General features: G+C 32.8%; 1 protein-coding gene across 7 annotated transcripts in view; it reads right to left on the reverse strand.

The window, feature by feature from the left end:
- Window positions 1-19,757, reverse strand: part of LOC120776614 (CUGBP Elav-like family member 4) — a 975,983-nt gene that overhangs the window by 220,400 nt on the left and 735,826 nt on the right. For 2 of the 7 annotated variants that reach the window (XM_040107410.1, XM_040107409.1), the window contains exon 1: window positions 2,313-2,454. The exons of the other annotated variants lie outside the window; for them this stretch is intronic. The gene's annotated coding sequence lies outside the window, so the exon portion shown is untranslated. Of the gene's footprint in view, window positions 1-2,312; window positions 2,455-19,757 lie in introns of those variants that run through there. 7 annotated transcript variants of the gene reach the window in all.

Genomic DNA, 19,757 nt, shown 5'->3' on the forward strand with positions numbered 1-19,757 from the left:
AAGTACGCAATTAAGAATAATTATATTAAACTGCAAAATTTAGAAGCATTCATTTAGGCGCAATCAAGTTAAATGACGAATAATTGCTTTAATATTAATAAATTTAAAACATTTTCCATTTTAAAAACAACCGAAATTAAATTTAGAATTATTTAACCGAAATTTATATTGCAATAGTATTTATATATATACATATAAATACTAATAAATATATTTAAAATAATTTTTTCCTAAATAAATTTGGTTCCATTGCTAAAAGTATACCCTAGGATCAACCAATTTTTCTAATAAAAGAATTTTATTTCAAGGAGACTACGTTTAGGTGAAATTAACTTATTAACATTGTGACAAAAAAGCTTACGGAAATTGTAACTAAATTGCTCGAGTACGATATGAAAAAAATGTATTTTGCTAAGTTTGTTAACAGCTGCTTAAGTCAGTACACCTCAGCAGTACATTGCGATTTTTAGTATGGATAAAAATATCAAACAAAGAATTCGTCTCAAATTTAGTATTTATAACCAAATGTCATGTGCGGAATCATTGCGAATGTTGGAAAGGCCTTGCCATGATTTAGATTTATAAAAAACACAAGCCTACGAGTGGTACAAAGCCTTAAAAGACGGTCGATATATCGTTCAAGACATGCCTCATTCTGGACGTCCTTCGAGTACGTTAACTGTTCAGAATATTAAGAAAGTGAAGGATATGTTGCTTGAGAATCGTCAAGCAAGTCAATGACGAATAATTTTGGGTGCTTTCAAGATATTAATAAATTTAAAACATTTTCCATTTTAAAAACAACCGAAATTAAATTTAGAATTATTTAACCGAAATTTATATTGCAATAGTATTTATATATATACATATAAATACTAATAAATATATTTAAAATAATTTTTTCCTAAATAAATTTGTTTCCATAAAAGTATACCCTAGGTTCCAACCAATTTCCATTTAGACTCAATCGATTTCTTATATATATATTTTTATATCCATAGAAGTACGCATTTAAGAATAATTATACTAAACTGCAAAATTTAGAAACATACATTTAGGCGCAATCAATTTAAATGACGAATAATTGCTTTAATATTAATAAATTTAAAACATTTTCCATTTTAAAAACAACCGAAATTAAATTTAGAATTATTTAACCGAAATTCTTATATTACAATAGTATCTATATATATACATATAAATACTAATAAATATATTTCAAATAATTTTTTCCTAAATAAATTTGTTTCCATTGCTAAAAGTAAACCCTTGGATCAACCAAGTTTCCTAAGAAAATAATTTTATTTCAAGGAGACTACGTTTAGGTGAAATTAACTTATAAAATTGTGACAAAAAAGCTTACGGAAATTGTAATTAAATTACTCGAGTACGATATTAAATAAAACTTATTTTGCTAAGTTTGTTAACAGCTGCTTAAGTTAGTACACCTCAGCAGTACTTTGCGATTTTTAGAATGGATAAAAATATCGAACAAAGAATTCGTCTTAAATTTAGTATTTATAACCAAATGTCATGTGCGGCATCATTGCGAATGTTGGAGAGGGCTTGCCGTGATTTAGATTTATTAAAAACACAAGCCTACGAGTGGTACAAAGCCTTAAAAGACGGTCTATAGATCGTTGAAGACATGCCTCGTTGTGGACGTCCTTCGAGTACGTTAACTGTTCAGAATATTAAAAAAGTGAAGGATATGGTGCTTGAGAATCGTCAAGCAAGTCAGAGAGATGGCACAAGGATTCGACATCTCTCGCGAGTCTAATGCATATTTTGGGTATAAGACGCGTTCTTGCGCAACTCGTCTCTTTTTCAAAAAGAGTTCTTTAAACAAGTCTCTTTGCGCGTGCTTGATCGTGCGAATTCCCACCGGGGGATCCGTTTTCAGTCGATGGAAGATGTAAGACAAAATTCGCAGAAGGAGCAGAAGGCTATCTCAACAAGTGCTTATGAAAAGTGCTTCAAGGAACGGAAAAATCGTTTACGTAAGAGTATTACCACTGGTGGGGATTCATTTGAAGGCGACAAAATAAACAATAATGAATAATTAAATAATATACATATTGTTTGCAATTTCCGGGTGCTTTTTCTGTCACAATGTATATGCAAAATACATAATCTGAAGCTAATTTGATGTTCGCTGTTCTTGTTTTGGCGCTATTTAAGTTGTTTAACTGTAAGTAAGGGTAAGAAATAATATTTTTTGAAATTGGGAGCTGTAATTAATGAGTAATTTATATATGTGGAAGCATATTGCTATATATAGTGGTTTTAGAGATTATATATGATTTGCTTACTTTTTTATTTGAATAGAAACCTTGGTAACCGCGCTCTTTAGAGTCCAGTTTTTGGATTTTTTAAGTGTTATTTGCTAATAGAACTTATATTATTATTAAGTATGTAATGTTGTTTGGATTTGATTGTTGTGTTTTTTTTTAATTATTTAAAGTTTAACTATTTTATATAAGCCATGAAATATTTAAATATTTTTTTTTGTATATTATGTATTTTTTGTTCTTTGAATTCAATCGTTATCCCTGTATTTATGGTTGGTAGTTTGCTAATTGGTTTTAAGAAATTTCTAATTTTTTGTTTTTAAGATATTTGAAACTTTAATTATTAAATTTACTTGATATCTAAAATTAATGCAATGTTTATTTAATATTTCAATTAATTGTTAATTAATATTTGCATTAATATTCATTTAATGTTTTAATTTAAAATATTTATTAATTTTTCGCGTAATTAAGGTATGTTTTTGTAACAGCAGCGGACGTGTGAGTTTCAAATTGTGTGTGCTTTTAAATTTTTGTAAGCATTACTTGCTTTTTTTATGAATTTTATTTGCTAATAATATCAAGTGACTTTTGCGTTATCACCAAAGCGTGAGTTACAATAGGCACGCGTTTAAAACTACAAATTTCGCGTTGAATTTTTACAGCTAAATTATGTATAAGTGAGTATATTAATTGAAACGTTTGATCACCACAAGTGTATAGGAAAAGCTAAGCAGTTGCAATTGGCGCTAAGAGTTTTGTGTATGCACAAATATATTTTAGTAATTTTTTTTAAATTTATTTACTTATATAAATTATTTGCTATGCGTGCTATGAGCAAGAAATTTTAACAAATTTCGTTAATTTTGCTATTTGCTATTTCAAATAAATTTTTAGTTTATTAATATTGAAATCTTTTACTTTTATTACTTTTTGTAAGCGTTGGACGTATGGATTACAGTTTTGTAATTATTTTTTTTTTTATATAATATTTTTAATTAATTTGTTTTTAATTTTTTATTTTTTATTTAGCAATTTTAATCATTTGCCATTTTTCGCACAAAACTGTCAATTTGTTACACACTTTTGGTTATGCAATCTATCACTTTGTGTTTAGTGGCGCTTTACGTTCGTTTGCCTTGGTATTTACAGTGCCATTGTTGCGCAGGCGCGCTGGGCAGATGCGGCAGCGTTGCTGGCATTGTTGTTACATTGGACATCCTGTGTGCGGTTGGCGTTGTAGCAGTTGTTTAATTGATAAGCTGTCGTTTTAAAATTCGTACGGTTCGGTTTCATATACAAGAATGAAAAAGAAGAGAAAAGAAGAAGAAAAAAAAATAATTTATAAATATTATTGTTGTTGATGTTGTTGTAATTGTAAATGTTTACGCAATAAACATTTGATGCGACATAACGGCAACATGTTAACGAACGACTAACGAGTAACGTGAAAGAAAACACATTAACGTTTAACGAGTAACGATTAAAAAATGTTCAACGTGTAGTGTTTAACAATTAACGAGTTAAAAGAAATACTTTTAATAACTTGAAATATTGTGATAACACGCACAACATTTATCAAAACAATTAATGCAATGTAAAAGGTGGGAAGGCAAATTTTTGAATACAATTTTGGAAAAATCAGCGACTTAATTTTTTTTGTTAAAAGTTTTGGAAAATTCAACCAGTAATTTTTTTTTGTATAAACTTTTAGAAAATTTTTTTTAGAAAGTTTTTAAAAATTGGACGAGCAAACTTTCTTTGGACAACTCAGCGTGTAATTTTTTTTTCAAAATTCAGCGAGTAAATTTTGTTCAATATTTTTGAAAATTCAGCGACTCAATTTTTTTTTGTAAAATTCAGGAAGTAGTTTTTTGAAAATTCAGCGAGTAAATTTTTTTCAAAGTATTTGAAAATTCTGCAAGTAAATTTTTCTTGTAAAATTCAGGAAGTAATTTTTTTTCTAAAATTCAGGAAGTAGTTTTCTTGAAAGTTTTGGAAAATCCGACGAATAAATTTATTTTGTTAAATTTAGCGACTAAATTTGTTTTTATGTTTTGGAAAATTTACTCGTTAAAATTTTTTTGTGAAAGTTGTGGGAAATTCAACGATTAATTTTTTTTTTGTATGATTCAACGAGTAAGTTATGTCCAAATTTTTCGTATTCAAAAATAGTTTTAATATTTAAAAATGTTTTTGGATTTCCTGATTTTCTTTCGAAATCTTTTAGCGGGTAAATTTATTTTGTAGAAACTTTTGTATTTAAAAATATTTTTAAAATTAGAAGTTTTTAGTGCTCTAGATTTTTTAATAAAATTATTTGTTTAGTTTTTTAAATAATATTTTTTTAATTGTAATATTTTTATAAATTTTTGAATTAATTTTTTTGAAATTTTGTAATTAATTTGTTTTTTTTTTAATTTTTTTTAAATCAAATATTCATTATTAAAATTGTTTTAAAAAGTAATAATATTGAATATTTTGAAAAATGTGATATACCAATTTTTAGAAATTTAGAAAACATATGCTTAAGGATTTCGAATTTCGTAATTTTTTTTAATTATGTGATAATTTTATTTCTTACATTTCGTTTGATTAAAAAAATTGGTTTGTGCAACAAGAAAATTTCCTTTATTTTTTTAAATTTATTTTAAATCTTTTTTAATTATTTTGTTTTTTTTTGATATTTCAATAGTCATTTCTAGTCATTCTTTTGAGCTGTGTTTATTTCTTTGTCTTACGCACAACATCAATTAACAACAACATTCAATAACAATAAAATAATAATAAAAACTAATTGAACTCGGTAAAATATAAAATTGTTTCCTTTTTTCGATTTTCGAAATAAATATTTTTTTTTGTGGTTGATTTGTCTCATATTTTTATATTTTTCTACAATAATACAGATTTTTTATTTTGTTTTGATTATATTATTTTTGAAACAAACGGTTTTCTTAATTAATACAATCAAACCAGAACAACACTCATATAAATACATATATGTGGGTTAGAAGCTAAGTGGGATAAAGCGATAAAAGCACAATAACTGTATATTATTTGATTAGTTAGATTTAAAGAAAAATTTAATAATTCATAGATTTTTATATAAATTTAATAATACGTAAATATATATATATATATTTACATATATGATGGTATAAATAAATTATAAGATACACAATATATTCTTTAGAATGAATTTATTATAATTAATTTTCTTTTTATAATTCAATGCAGGACAGTTTAAGAGAAAATTTTGTCATGCTATTCTCCCCAAAGCTCTAGGTATTTAATTTTCATAACTATACCTCGGAGTTTTGATATCTATGACGTCTACAGTGTGATTAAAATAATACAAATATATAGCAGCTTAAACATCTTCGTAAATATATTTGTTACCTCAATTGCTCCCCCACATCTCATAAGACAAGAGATTCTTGAAAATACCAATAATATTGCAGCTCTTTGAACTTAGAGGCGCTTGCTTTACAGCCCAGTCACTTATGAAATTCCAATGCAATTACCTCTGTCTTTGGAAATTGCTGTCGATTCAGCGAAATTCATTGCCGCCACATACCAGCGCGAATTACACAAGCCACACATTCAACAGTTATATGAGATACTTTGCTTTTGTTGCTGCTAATTTAATCAAAATATTTGTGTAGAAGTAGTTATGAGCGTTGTTGTAATTGATTGCAGATATTTTCGCTGAAATTTTCGGAAATTAAAACATTGAAAATAGAAGAGAAAGCAAGCATTGCTATTGTTGTAAGATTTTTCTAACGGTCCATCATTTTTCAAGCTTCATTTGAAGAGCTGCTGAATTGTTAGCGTTAATGAAAAAGAAGCAGACAATTTTGCGTGGTTTGGACTAGTATGTTGTACTTTACGTGATCTACTTCTGGCAGTAAACCGTGGAATCGGCAATTTTTGGGTATACTTTTGGGTAGCAATTGGTTAGTAATTAGACTGTTTGTCTTAATTTAACGGCTGTATTTTCGTATATTAAATTTTTTTTAAACGCTTTGACCTATTGGAGATTAAAGATGAGGTTCGTGAGAGCTTTTATGTAGCAAATAACCACGTAGCGTTCTTACCAAGGCTTGATTCTTTGATGAAGTAGTTAAGTTGTGCCTTACGAGGTCTACTATTAGCAGTAAAACATAGAGTTGGTAATTTTTGGGTATACTTTAAGGTTTTTTTTGTTTTTTTAATTCAAGTAGCAACTACATCGTTTATCCTTTTAAGATATGTGGTGCTATATTTTTGTTTTTTGAAGCTGTCAAACTTATTTGATGTTAGAGCTTAGCTTCGTATGAGCTTTTATGTAGCTCTGAGCGCTGATAGCTCTAAAATTGTTAAAGTATCAATCTTTTCGATGCTTTAATCTTTGACGGAGTACTTAAGTTGGGACTTAGGTGATCTAAGGTACTTTTGGTATGGAAATGTAGGGTCCATGAATTTTGGGTATCTGGTACTTTTGACAATACTTTGGGCATACTTTTGACTATAATTTGGAGTATACTTTTGACTAAAATTTTGGGAATACTTTTGACTATACTTTTGGGTATACCTTTGACTATAATTTGGGGCATATTTTTGACTATAATTTGGAGTATACTTTTGACTATACTAAGGTATTTTTGCTTTATTAATTCAAATAATGTTTACAAGACCGCGCACAACTACATTTTTCCTCGAAAGTTGGGTCAAGATTACTATAATGTATCAAAAATTTGTAAGCAGATCAGAATTATAAGCATTTTTATGCTTTCAGCTCTCTTCTAAAACACTTTTCTGCTTTTTTTGTCGCGTTGAAATAACAAAGCCAACGTTCAAGTTAACTAAGCCATTTGGTAGAACTTTTATTTTTTATTGTTTTTTTATATTTTCTTTCTACAAAGCTGCGAACGATCGAATGTAGAGGAGCGCGGTTTCGTGGCAATTTGCAAACAAAAAATGGCATCAAAATGATGAGCAGCAAATTCGCAGTAAATTGCTGCAACACATGGCCAGCAAAGATAACTATTTTTCGCCACACTTCTTATTTTTATTTTTTATAAATTTTTTATTTGCCATTTTTAAGCAACTAGCAAAAGCCAGGCTTGCAATTCAACGTTTTGATTGTGTTTTGTGGCGAGAGGCGTTGATGTGGCTGTTGTAAGTAACAATTGCGGCAACAGACGGCAACGGCAACTTCAATGTGCTATATTGGCGCGCTGGCGTTGGCGCTGCCGACAATTGATGACTACACTAACCGCAGGTGGAGAGACGGCGGTGAGCGCCACTAAACCAACAGACACATATGTTATTAGAATGAAGTGCAAAGCTAAAGGCGCAAGGCAACTACAATATATTATACAACAATAACTAATGCTGGCGAAAGCAAGCGAGACATGTCAATAACGGAGACGTGGCAACACCGCAATTGCTGGCGTTGCCGCTGACGTTGCCACTACTGCTGTTGCTGGCACGGCTGCTTGCCATGTTGCCTGCTAGAGTGTTGCTTGTTTTTGTTTTTTTTTTTTCGTGGCGGAGTGTGACGTAAGAGTGCGCGCTGGTGTTGGCGCGTCACAGCAGTAAAGTTCAATTAATTGCGAAATGTACACAGACCCACACATGTGCTGTCGCAGACAGGAACTTGCACTAAACCACATAACAGCAAGACATGAGTGCCGTTATGCTGCACAACAACGATTTTCTAATACATGGCATGTCTATGTGTGGTTGCATATATGAATAATATAGGGTGCAAATTTATATGTCTTCGAAAATCCACTCTTCTCTCTGTGTGTGTGTGTGTGTGTGTGCTGTTTGTTAGTTGGCTTGAGTTGATTGATTGTATGTTGGGCTGCTTGCTGACAGCGTATTTGGTTTGATGTTTCTTTCATGCACTGTCATTCTGGCACACATACACGCAAATGCCTGTTAACCACACAAATTAAATTAAAATTGCGGAGATTGTGGAACGATTGTCTTTATATATAGTTCTCATTTTATGTACTATTTGTTTGGCAAGTTATATGAAGCGCAAGATTAAATAGATTTTTTAAAGAAACTTTCAAATAGATGATTACTATTGCATATCTTAAGGGGCGTAATTATCAGCATTGCATTGAACTGTACCCTTATGCCCAGATAGCCCATAAAATACATATATAAATGATCAGCATGATGAGTTGAGTCAATTTAGCTATGTCTGTCCGCCCGTATGTATGTTTGTATATACACAAACTAGTCAACTCAGTTTTCGAGATATCCAGCTGAAATTTTGCACACGTCTTTTCTTTTGCAAGAAGCTGCTTATTTGACGAAGATACTGCTATGGGACCACTGTAGCATATAGCTGCCATACAAACTGAACGATCGGAAACATGTACTTGTATGGAAAACTTGATCATTTGACGGGATATCTTCACGAAATTTGGCGTGGACGATTGTCTAAGAATATGATGAAAGTTTCGAAGAAATTAGTCAGATCGGACTGCTATAGCATATAGATGGCATACAAACTGAACGTTTGGCATGGAGAGCTCGCATGAAAAACTCTTGCATTTAACGAGTTATGTTCGTGAAATTTAACATGTGTTATATATTAAGATCGAGGTGCAATCTCAGAAGAAATTATTCTGATCGGATCGCTATAGCATATAGTACAGTATGAATATAAAGTTCTTCTAAGGCATTTTTTGTATTTATGAAGGGTATTATAGTTTCAGTTTTACCAAAGTTAATGTTTTTTCATGTATTTATTTTATTTTTCATCTTTGGGAATATCATATTGATTTCAAATAGTTTTTAAGTTACTGCCTTCTCAAGTGGAGCCGTTCGGTTCAATTAGCCTTTTTCTCAGAACTAAATTTCATTATTATTTTCGTCAAATTTTATGGAGATTTGCTAAACTGAAATGCTTTTGAGATATTCGTTTTTTTATGAACTTAGAACAATTTATAAACATTTTAACCAAAACTTTAACCAAAAATGTAACCAAAACTTTTATTCCAAATTTTTAAACACAATGTTGCTGTTCAATTTATAGCAAATTCGCAAAAAACCTAACTAAAAGTCATTGCGAGCAGTCACGTTTTGCTACATAACGCTTTACGGTTTTACGCTGCGCTGTCGATAGTGAGCGTTATTGCCTGGCATTACACAATGCTGCGCTTTAAATCAAGATCCGTTCAAGCACAAAAATACACAAAAAAAGAATACTTTCACATATTCATTTCTTTTATATTATATAACGTTATATATAACATATCTACTGACAGAAATAGTACAACTCTATGTGGCCTTCCTGCATTTGTATGCCAGCGCCAAGCTAGTTGCCGCGTAGCCTGATTGCTAGCAACCAGAGTAATAGTATTTCAACGTGATCGCGTGTTCATTGCCCCAAGCACGTTGCCAATATGTTTGGGTTATTTTATTTTATTGCAAATTTTTTTTTCTGTTTTTGCAGTGTTGCTTAATCCATCACTGACAACAACAATGCGCTGCAATTTACGCTGCGCTCCAGCACTCAGCATTACAGCCAGCAGCAAGCTAGTGTCAGCTACAGTGCTGCTCAGCAGCCGCATGCCATTCAACTTTATGCTTATATCATCAACTACAGCCAAGATTAAATTCCTGCGCCATAATCTATATATAACTATATATACATATGTATATATATGGATATGTGTATTTATGTCTATACATTTACCTATTTCCATCACCATTTCCATGGCCGCCAGCATCTTTGTTGTTACGGCGTTTTTGTTTCCGCTTCAATTGTGCAACATATGTTGCCATTTAGTGACGGCTAAGGTAAGTGGCGGCATTCGCGGCAGTGCGGGTGTGAAAAGCGTGGGAGTGTGGTGCGGTAGGGAAGTGTTTGCATAGTTGAAAAATTTATTTCAGCATCAAGCCCGACGTCGCATTGAATTCAATTGATGTATATGTGCAAGCGTGTATTATATATATGTGTGTGCGTAAATTTTATATGCCCTTATACAGCTAGTTGTATATATTGTGCTTACATGAGTAACTGTGTGTCATTTGCGCTTTGTTTGCCCACCTTTCGCTTTCAGCGCCTGTTGGTATGCATTGAATTGTGCTCGTTTGGTTTTGTGGTTACGAAACCAATTTATTTACCTATATGCCCAGCCACAGGGGTGAGCTTACAAAAGTGAATGGACTTGTGTTTATATGTACATATACACACACATACACATAGACACTTTATTATTCACACATACTCGTTAAACTGGCAAGCCATATAAAGTGTAGTATTAATTTTACTTAAGTTTTATTAACAATTTTACTTTGAGAAATATTTTGCATTTGGCATGAAGTGTTTGTAAGATGAAAGCGTTTTCGGAACTTCACAGCAAGCGCACACTTAGACACAAACTCTTAAGAAATCACCTACACACTCACGCACAGTCTTGTGCGCTGCTCATTTACTTTCGATATGCTTGCTTTGTGGCGCCTGTTACATGGTTGCCTAGCTTTAGGCGCAAAAGTTCAAAAATACCGCATGAAACTTTGCATGATTGCCTCTATTTGTGCGGCTTGCAAGTGGCATGTGATTGCCTAAATGCACATACTTATACAAATACAAATACAAATAATTCAGAGCGGTATTTCCATTTGAGTTGTAAGTGTAATTGTTGCTGCCACTTTCCTTTGATGCCACTTTCGTGGAATTTAATTGAGAAATATTTTCTTATATACAGTTTTGCTGTTTTTCTTCATTTTTGTTTGCAACAAAATTTAATTGCTTGTTTTGTTGTATTTTTGCTATGTCTAGGGGCTTATTTCATAACATAGTGAGGCTCATAGGGCTTCTGATATATTGAAAACTCAGGCGAATGAGCGCATCTCAGACGCCATTTTCTGGACGAAGTTTGTGAGGTTTTGGAGGGTAACGATTATATTGTATGTATATTTAAGAAAAAAAATTTGAATTATTGAGACCTTCTTATATTTACAATGTAAAGAAATCGAAAATATCAGCAAGCGACCAAAATAGAGAGAAAAAGTGTAAATAAGGTATTCAGTTATAATAAATGAGTAGGAAATAAATAAGACTGAGGTAGGGAGCATATTTCTGCTGTAGAATGAAAATAGTAGGATTAAGATCAGTAACCATAGTAAAGCGAAATGGCTATAGACAATTGCCTAAAAAACTGTACGGAGAAAGCAGAGTATATGGATCTGCAAGAGCTATATATATAAGAAAAAATTTTATTGAGAAAGAACTATATATGAGAAAATGTTATAGAGGGATAGAGAGTTAAGAACTTAAGGAACTATTAAGAAAGAGAAAGATAACATAATAATATTTGTGTATTCGGAAAGAGATAGAACTAGTTAAGAAAAAGTAAAAATATAATTGAAACTAAATGCTTTGGATCTGCAACCATAGTAAAGAGAAAGAGCTATGGAGAGTTGTTTGATATATAGGAAAAGCTATTTATAGAGCTGTAGCGAAATTGTTTTACAAAACTAAAGACTTAAGGCCTCATCGAAAAGGCAAAACTAGAAGATAAAGAAAGACTTATTCAGAAAGAGAAGAATAATATAATATTGTTAAAATATTTAGAAAGCGAGAGACCTACTTAAGGAGAAGTAAAAAGTGTATCGATTTGGATGTTTTGGATCTATAACCAAAATAAAGAAAGCGAGAGGGAGGGAGGGAGGTCGAAAAAGAGAGAGAGATAGAGCGAGCTAGAGAGAGAGAGAGAGATAAACAGAGAGGGAGAGTAAGTTATAAAGTAAAATGTGAGCAGGAGAGGGAAAGTGTGAGAAAGAGAGAGCGAAATGGAGAAAAATAATGACATAAAGGGAAGGAGAATAAGAAAAAGAGAGAAAGGGAGAGGTAGGCTTAGTTAAAAAATGAAAAGTGAGGGTGAGAGAAATAGCGATAGAAATAGAGAAAGAGATAGAGAGGAAAGGACGGTAAGAGAGAGGTAGGGAGAAAAAATAGAAACAGAGAGGGAGAGAGAAAGAGAGGCTTTGCTAGAAAATGAAAAATGGAATAGAAGAAGGAGTGGATTTTGACTACAACAACAACTTAATCAATTCCAGAGGCGTGCGCAAAAAAATAGACAAAATCTTCCGAATTTTATATTCTTTTTATATTTATTAAAATACATAAAGCGTTTTCAGGCTAAGCCACAAGTTTATTAAGAAAGCTTTATTGAATTTTTACATAAAGAAAAAAATAGACAAATAATATTTTTTTTGTCGCATAAACTCTACGCACTGGGTCACTAAAGCAGAGTGTGACACTTTGAAATATTAACAACCAAATAGCGGCTATTAACAGGACAAGCCATGAGACCATATGCCAACAACAACTACAAGCAGCTACCAAATAACCATGCAACACGCCACAGTTAAGTAGTAGCCGCGTGCGTCTGTTTGCTACTGCGCAGCGGAAGTGGCAAGTGAGACCTTAACTATGCCACGCTCGAATTTAGTTGCAACAACGAGTGTGTTTCGTTTCACCTACCAAAGCACAGTTGCAAGCATTTAGTGCATGCGACTGCCATTATGTTAAGCACGGTGATGTATTGTTGTTGCATAAAGCCACTGCCGGCAAGAGATTGCATTTGCCACAAGCTGCCGCAAGTGCCGAAGCGCACACAAACGCACACACAACTGTGGCAAGTTTAATACACTAACTAGACAATTCATTATGGCTGGCTGCATGGAGAAGAGCAGCCACAGCAGCGTTTCATAATTACTTTTCACCTTAGGCCAGCTTGTGGCGAACAGACTCCTGTGTGTGTGTGTGCACTAAAACTATTTGCTGCTGTTGCACCTTTTCAACTAGCAGCACTTAATTATGTGTGTGTGTAAGTGCAGTGTCGTCGAGTGGTTGTCATATTCACGCGCTCCAACCACACATACACACGCAGCTACCCACATTAGCGCGTCTTTGCTGCTTTTGTTTGTGCACAAGCCGAAATAGTTGCCGCAAATTTGGCAGACTGTAATGCTTTCTGTTGTTGTTATTGTTGTTGTATGTAACTTCAACTCAACAGCAGCTGCTATTGCGCTGTGCATATACTGACAATGGCTTTGTGTTGCAAGTCTATCTAACTTAAGGCTAACTCTCTATAATAACCAAGAGCTATGCATGACTATATTTCATAAGCTTCATTAAGCGCACACAACACACATACAGACACATGGCTGTAACACATATGAGTATTTATAATGAAGTATGCATAAATACTTTATACTTTATTTGGATGCGAAACTTTGTTAGCTCGTCTCTTGTTGCACCTTCCACAGCTACTGCGTGTTTTACTTGCTTCCTCATTAACAAATTCCGCATTATCATCCCTGCGCTTCACTTCGTGTGCCTTGCATTATTGGTTGCACGGCTTCTTTACCTCCTTCGGCCGGCTTTCGACAGCCAAACTTACGCTCTGTGGCGTATTAAGCATATATTTAGCATAAGGATTTGTCATTCACACTCGTGTTCTTACAAGCCAAAGCTGTGCCGCAGCTCTAAGCTTAATTAAATGGTAGCTGCCACTACCAGCGTTGCTGCTGCCGCTGCCAAAAACAAGCAGGTATACTCAGAGTTGTGTAGCATCGCAGTCAACCAAGCATAATGATGCTCATACGCCATGGCGCACCAGTGCGATCTGCAGCTTACTGCTATAAGCCTTGTGCAAGTTTAAGCGGCTGCTTTGGCAAGCTGATATCCGGTGTTGCTGACACGTATTACATGTGTGTTTGTGCATGAGTTGCGTTCATACACTAACAACCAGTGTTTGGTTATTGCTAAGCTACTAGTTAATGAAATTTTTAAACACACTTCGGCAGAGCCAACTGATAACCATATAAATATTTATGTAAGCCGCAAGTATTTGTCTCAAATTACACAATAAATTAATAGAAATTGGAGAAGGTATGTGTTCAAAGGTGGTTGAAGATGGTTAAAGGCTGTGTAGTGAAATTTGGTGAACTAAACAAGTGATGACTTATAAGTTGAAGTGTATCTTGAAGAGAGTTGAGCATCGTTTAATAGAATTAAAACAAAGTTTATGAAAGCAAAGCTTGTATGTAATAGTGTTGGCTATAGAGTAGCGGTGAGAAGCAGCCAAGAAGTTAGAAAAAAAATTTTAAAAATCTTTTATAATAATTTTTAAATATTATATTTAATGTTTTTACTGCATTTGAGTCAGTGTTGCATATATGTTAATGTTTAGCAAGGGGTTATATGATTATATCTACTTGCGATCCAGAAAATATAAACTTTTTTTTAAATTTTTTTGAAGAGATCTTTGGTAATGAATTAATCTACGATTTAATTGAATTTTTTCTTATAGCGTCTTTTATGGACTTTTCTGTGTCTGGAACTGTTCATATACCGAAATTTAAATTTTTAATATTTTATAAAAATTCGAAAGCGCCAAGATGTACAAAATTTTTATTTTGGTTTTTTGCAGGCAGTAGCCATTCCGTGAAATCTTTTTTTTAATTTTTCCGTACTTCCACACTTTGCGACATTATTCCCGTTTAATAATATTATTTTTGGTTTCAGATTGCGAGGAGAATTGAAATCGTAGATATGTAAATTTTTGAGACCCCCCTCTTCATCGCTCCTATTTTTGGGAATTTTTTACCTTTTTAATTTTTTTTAATTTGATTTTTTCTGTATTCTTGCAAACGAATCCAAAAACAAAAAAAAATATATATGTTACCATAGATGAATACTGATCTAATTAATAATTAGTATTGATCGACCTACTTTTAGAAAAATTGATTTTCGAAAAATGGGCAGTTGTACGAAATAAGGGGTTTTTCTAAAAAAAATTAAACTTCAGTGTGGTTAAAAAAATTTAAATCATAATCCAAATTCTTGTTTCTTCGATGGTTATCTGAAAAATTTATATAAGAAAGTCTAGGTGTTCGAGGGAAAATATTCTCACCGCATCTGAAAGTTGCGTTTCGAAAAAAAAACATTCAAAAATTTAACAGCCGATAATACTGAATATAAAAAAATCTCACACATACGCCCATATCTTGAAAAAAATTTACCGGAAATGTTTTTTAAATTTGCGGAGAGTTTTCCAAATACATGCATACTCGATATATAAACATTTATTCGATTTTTTATTTTCACAAGTGGATATAACTAATAACTACCCTAAATTAATAACTGTAAGCTAACCAGAAGTAATATATTTGTAAGGACGCGCCTTAGTGTAGGCAACATTTTCAGTGCTCAATTAGTGGAGGGAGTAGTAACAGCAAACAGAAAAGTTACTACACTTGAGATATAATTATTTTTTTTTTTCGATTTTTAAAACTCACAAATGGATTTATGTAATAACACCCTCCATTAATAACTACGCATTAATCAGAAATAATACGTTTTTACGGAGGCTTCGTAGTGTAGGCAATACTTTTGGTTCTCAATTAGTGATGAAAGTAGTTTCAGTAAACATAAAATATACTGCTGTAACATACCTTTATCTAAAAATTTGATATTTAAATCAGTTAAAGTATTAAACAACGTTTAAATGTTTATAACTTCGCCTACTTGAATAAAATCCTCTAATTTTGGGAGATTTATATTAAAGAAATTTTTCAAAGTTCCTAGCATAGCATACTTTTCGGCGCGCTTAAGTTATATAACAGATATTTCTCATTTGATCAATGTTAGCTTTGTCAATTACAAACAATTTTCTCTACTATCACTCTCACAAAACTTCAAAGCTAACTGGTGGTATAGCACGCTGATAATATGTAGCTCGCAATACTTTGAATATTGAGGACGAGCTTAGCTGCTGCAAAATTAATCATATATGATATGAGATCATATGTATATGAGAAAACAAAAACATATTATTCATATTGACTACCTTTATGCTTGCACATGCAAGCAGTAATGATTGAACACAAGCTGTTTGGTAATTGGAATGCGCTGCGGCTGGTGGCATGAGAAGCCAACTCGATAGCACAACAGCGCTGGCAATTGGAATTTCACAAACCGACGAAAATACCTGGCAATATTTGGTCAAACAATAGCACGGCTGCTAAGCTAAGTATATGATTAACTATATATGTCACGCATTTTGCATTAGTAAACGGCAGTTGTGTCTAAACAAATATATTTGGGTATAGGTAGGCATGTGTTAGAACATATTAGTATGAGCTTCGCTGCACGGCGCCGTTGCATAGCAGCAGTCATTTTCTAGGCTTCCCACAAAGACACAACAATGGCGCGTTGAATGCTTTGTTCTCAGCAGCAATATAGCAGCACATACGCATCAACAAATACACTTCAACACACACACACATTAATTCATACATACTGTTGCCTAAATGCATGCCTGTATAAGCTCATATATGTATGTATTTCTGCCTATATACTTAGCAATATTCCTAAATCGCATTGTAAAACCGTCCATTGTTAATGCTAACAATGCACAAAATTTCATTGTTTTTGTTGCTTTCGTCTAAATTCTATTATTGTTATGACTAGCAGATGTTGTATAGTTTTACTATGCGCTACATACGCCACGAATATGTACATTTGTTATTGTTATGTTTATGGCGAGCACTGCCACTCCACACTAACACCACTATATATACTCGCATATGTGCGCATGTATGCGTGCATCTATAAGTTTTGTGCTAATACCTGCATTTGCTACTGCATTAGAGCATTTTAGCATGGCTGCCAAGTTTCGTTTGGCTTGATATGTCAGCTCGACCGCTTTTGTTATGCGTCTGCGAAAGTGTAGCGCGCCCGCTCACGAATTAGTCACTCTCAAATGCTTAGCATAATTCTAATTTATAAATTGTAGTCACTAATTAAGCACATATAATGATTCTGTAATGAGCGCTAATGTGGCGAGGGATAAAAGTTGCGGTGGCATGAAATTTGTTGCACAAAATTGTGCATACGCTTTGTTGTGATAAAGTTTCAAAATCTGAGTGTGTTTTTTGCGGACTGTGGGGTGTAAAAATACAGTAATGGAAAATCAAATTGTTTCAGTTGCTTGATATATTATTTCTGTATGAAAGCATCTTACTGGAAGACCTTTAATTCCCCAAATTGAATTTTCAATGTGAAAGCTCGTTCGAAAGCTTTTCATAGTTGGTCGGAAAATATATTACAGTTTGAAAAGCAATGTTACTATGAAAGCTGCCTAATCTAGAGTACATAAGCGAAGCTTTGGCAAAAGCTCCACAAGTTTACTGCCCAGTAAATTAAAATTGAGATAAAAATTATTTTGTGCTATTCTAGTTTTGACTTCTTATTAGAATTTCCGCGTTTCGTAATAATGATTTTTTATTTGAAAGCTTCTTAAAAAAACCTTGCAAGTTTGTAACAGTGAAAGAAGTAAAGTCAACGTGAAAGCTTCTATATTTACGAGCATAAGTACGAAAGCTTTGGAAAAAGCTTGATCTTCCATTTTTGACTTCTTATTTATTAGAAGTCACATTCCGTAATATTGATTTTTTACATGAAAACTCCTTAAAATAATTTTGTTAGTCAATAGAAAAATTTGTAACAATGAGAGAAGTACAGTCAACGTGAAAGCTTCAATATTTCCGACTATAAGTGCGAAAGCTTTATAAAAAGCGCTAGAGGTTTGCACTTGGTAAAGTATAACTAAAAATACTTAGTTTAGGATTAAACTAGTTTTTGGTTTTAAAATCAGTCACTATTTTAGAGCTTCTTTTAGGAGTTTCCGTATTATAGAATATTAAATCCTTAAATAGAAGCTCCTTAAAAAGCTTATGCTAGTTTGTAGAAATATAACTAATAGCTAAAGAAGTGAAGTTACTCTGAAAGCTGTCTGACTTGAAAGTATATATTATTTTCGCCAAGATTCAGAGGTTTACAAGTTTACACTTAGTAGATGTTTTGCTAATGAACAAAAAAGCTCTACAAGTTGCATAATCAGATCTGCGTAAGCTGCATATTTGGTATAGACTTATGTATATTAAAGAATTACAACTTAATTAAAGTGAAAATTCAAAGCTTATGTTTTGATTTTCAATTCTAAAAAAATATACGAAATGAAAAAAAAAACCAGAAACTAATCAAAAATTTGCTTTGTGAAATTATAAATGTCATCAGCAGCAATGGAAGCCCAATTTTTGTTCCCTTGGCACTCAACACTAAGTCAACCATAAAGTCTTGTTTATCGAATTTCGTATTTTCTATCAGGCAAATATTCTACAAAATTAAATTTTTTTTATTGCTGCTTCTGTGAGCACTCTAATCCCGTAGGAAAATGAACTGGAAGGAACAAGAGCACGTCTATTGCTAGCACGAACTTGGCTATATTTGCTAAGGTATCTGACTTTGATTTGCCCGACAGCAATTGTGTGCTGCTTAATAAACATAACCATGGCAATACATCGTTGTATGGATCTGTGTGCGTGTGCTTTTGGTGGTACCTGCAGATTTCATTAAACTCATATCAAATAGCAAAGAAAAAAATAGATTTTTTGCCTATCAACTCAATTTCATAACAAAATCAACAAACAAGCATGTAACCACACACGAATACATATAAAAATATATCACGTAAATATATATAAATTTATATGTATATGTATATACATGAAATTTTAAATAAATACAATTCATTGAAATTGCCAGGCAACGCCGGAGCGACACGTGCAGGCGGCAATAGCTGCCAGCTATGTTGCCTATGACGACGCAGAGATCAAAAGAGTACACCACACCAACTGCAGTTACTGGCAAGCTTTGTATGGCGGAAAGCGAAAAATGCAGTAGAAATTGTAGAGAAATATTCAAAACAATATTTACCTGTAAAGCTCGCTGCCATGCACAGCATGTGGACGGCCTATGAGCGCTGGCGGTGCGGAGTGTGCAGATATAAAAATAATATTTGAATGTCCAGTGCCTATGAAAGTTTGGACTTGCCCCAACACACACCACCACAGACATGCCTTACACGCAGCGTATAAAAAGCTTTTGCGCTTCAGTTTAGTTAAGGCTTTTATGTTATGAGCACAACTCATATTTCGTTTTCATATTTATGTTGTTGTCGCTTACACATATATATCGGCAATTTTTATACATTTATTTGTTATTGTTGTTATGTTGTTATTTCTGCTTTTATTATAGCTTTGTTCGTTCGGTGTATTTTACATGCAAATCGAATTTTCCTCAATTTTAATTGGATTTTTGATTGGTTATACACAAGTGTGCTTGTAAGCGAGTGTTTCTGTGTGTGTGTGCACATGTGTACATGTATACCGATATGCGAAAAATTTGAGTGCTATATGTGCGCATATAAACAAATATTTTATAGTTGCAAACGCATATTGATTTATATGCGTACTCAACACTCCAACACGCTCGGAGATTTTTTTTTCACAACTTGCGAAATATTTATTTGCTGACTATGCAACTGAAATGCGTCACGACTCTCACAGGCAGCTACAACCGCTCTTGTGTGGCATTCTTAT

The sequence above is a fragment of the Bactrocera tryoni genome, chromosome 5 (genome assembly GCF_016617805.1).
Source record: "Bactrocera tryoni isolate S06 chromosome 5, CSIRO_BtryS06_freeze2, whole genome shotgun sequence".
Classification (NCBI taxonomy): Eukaryota; Metazoa; Arthropoda; class Insecta; order Diptera; family Tephritidae; genus Bactrocera; species Bactrocera tryoni.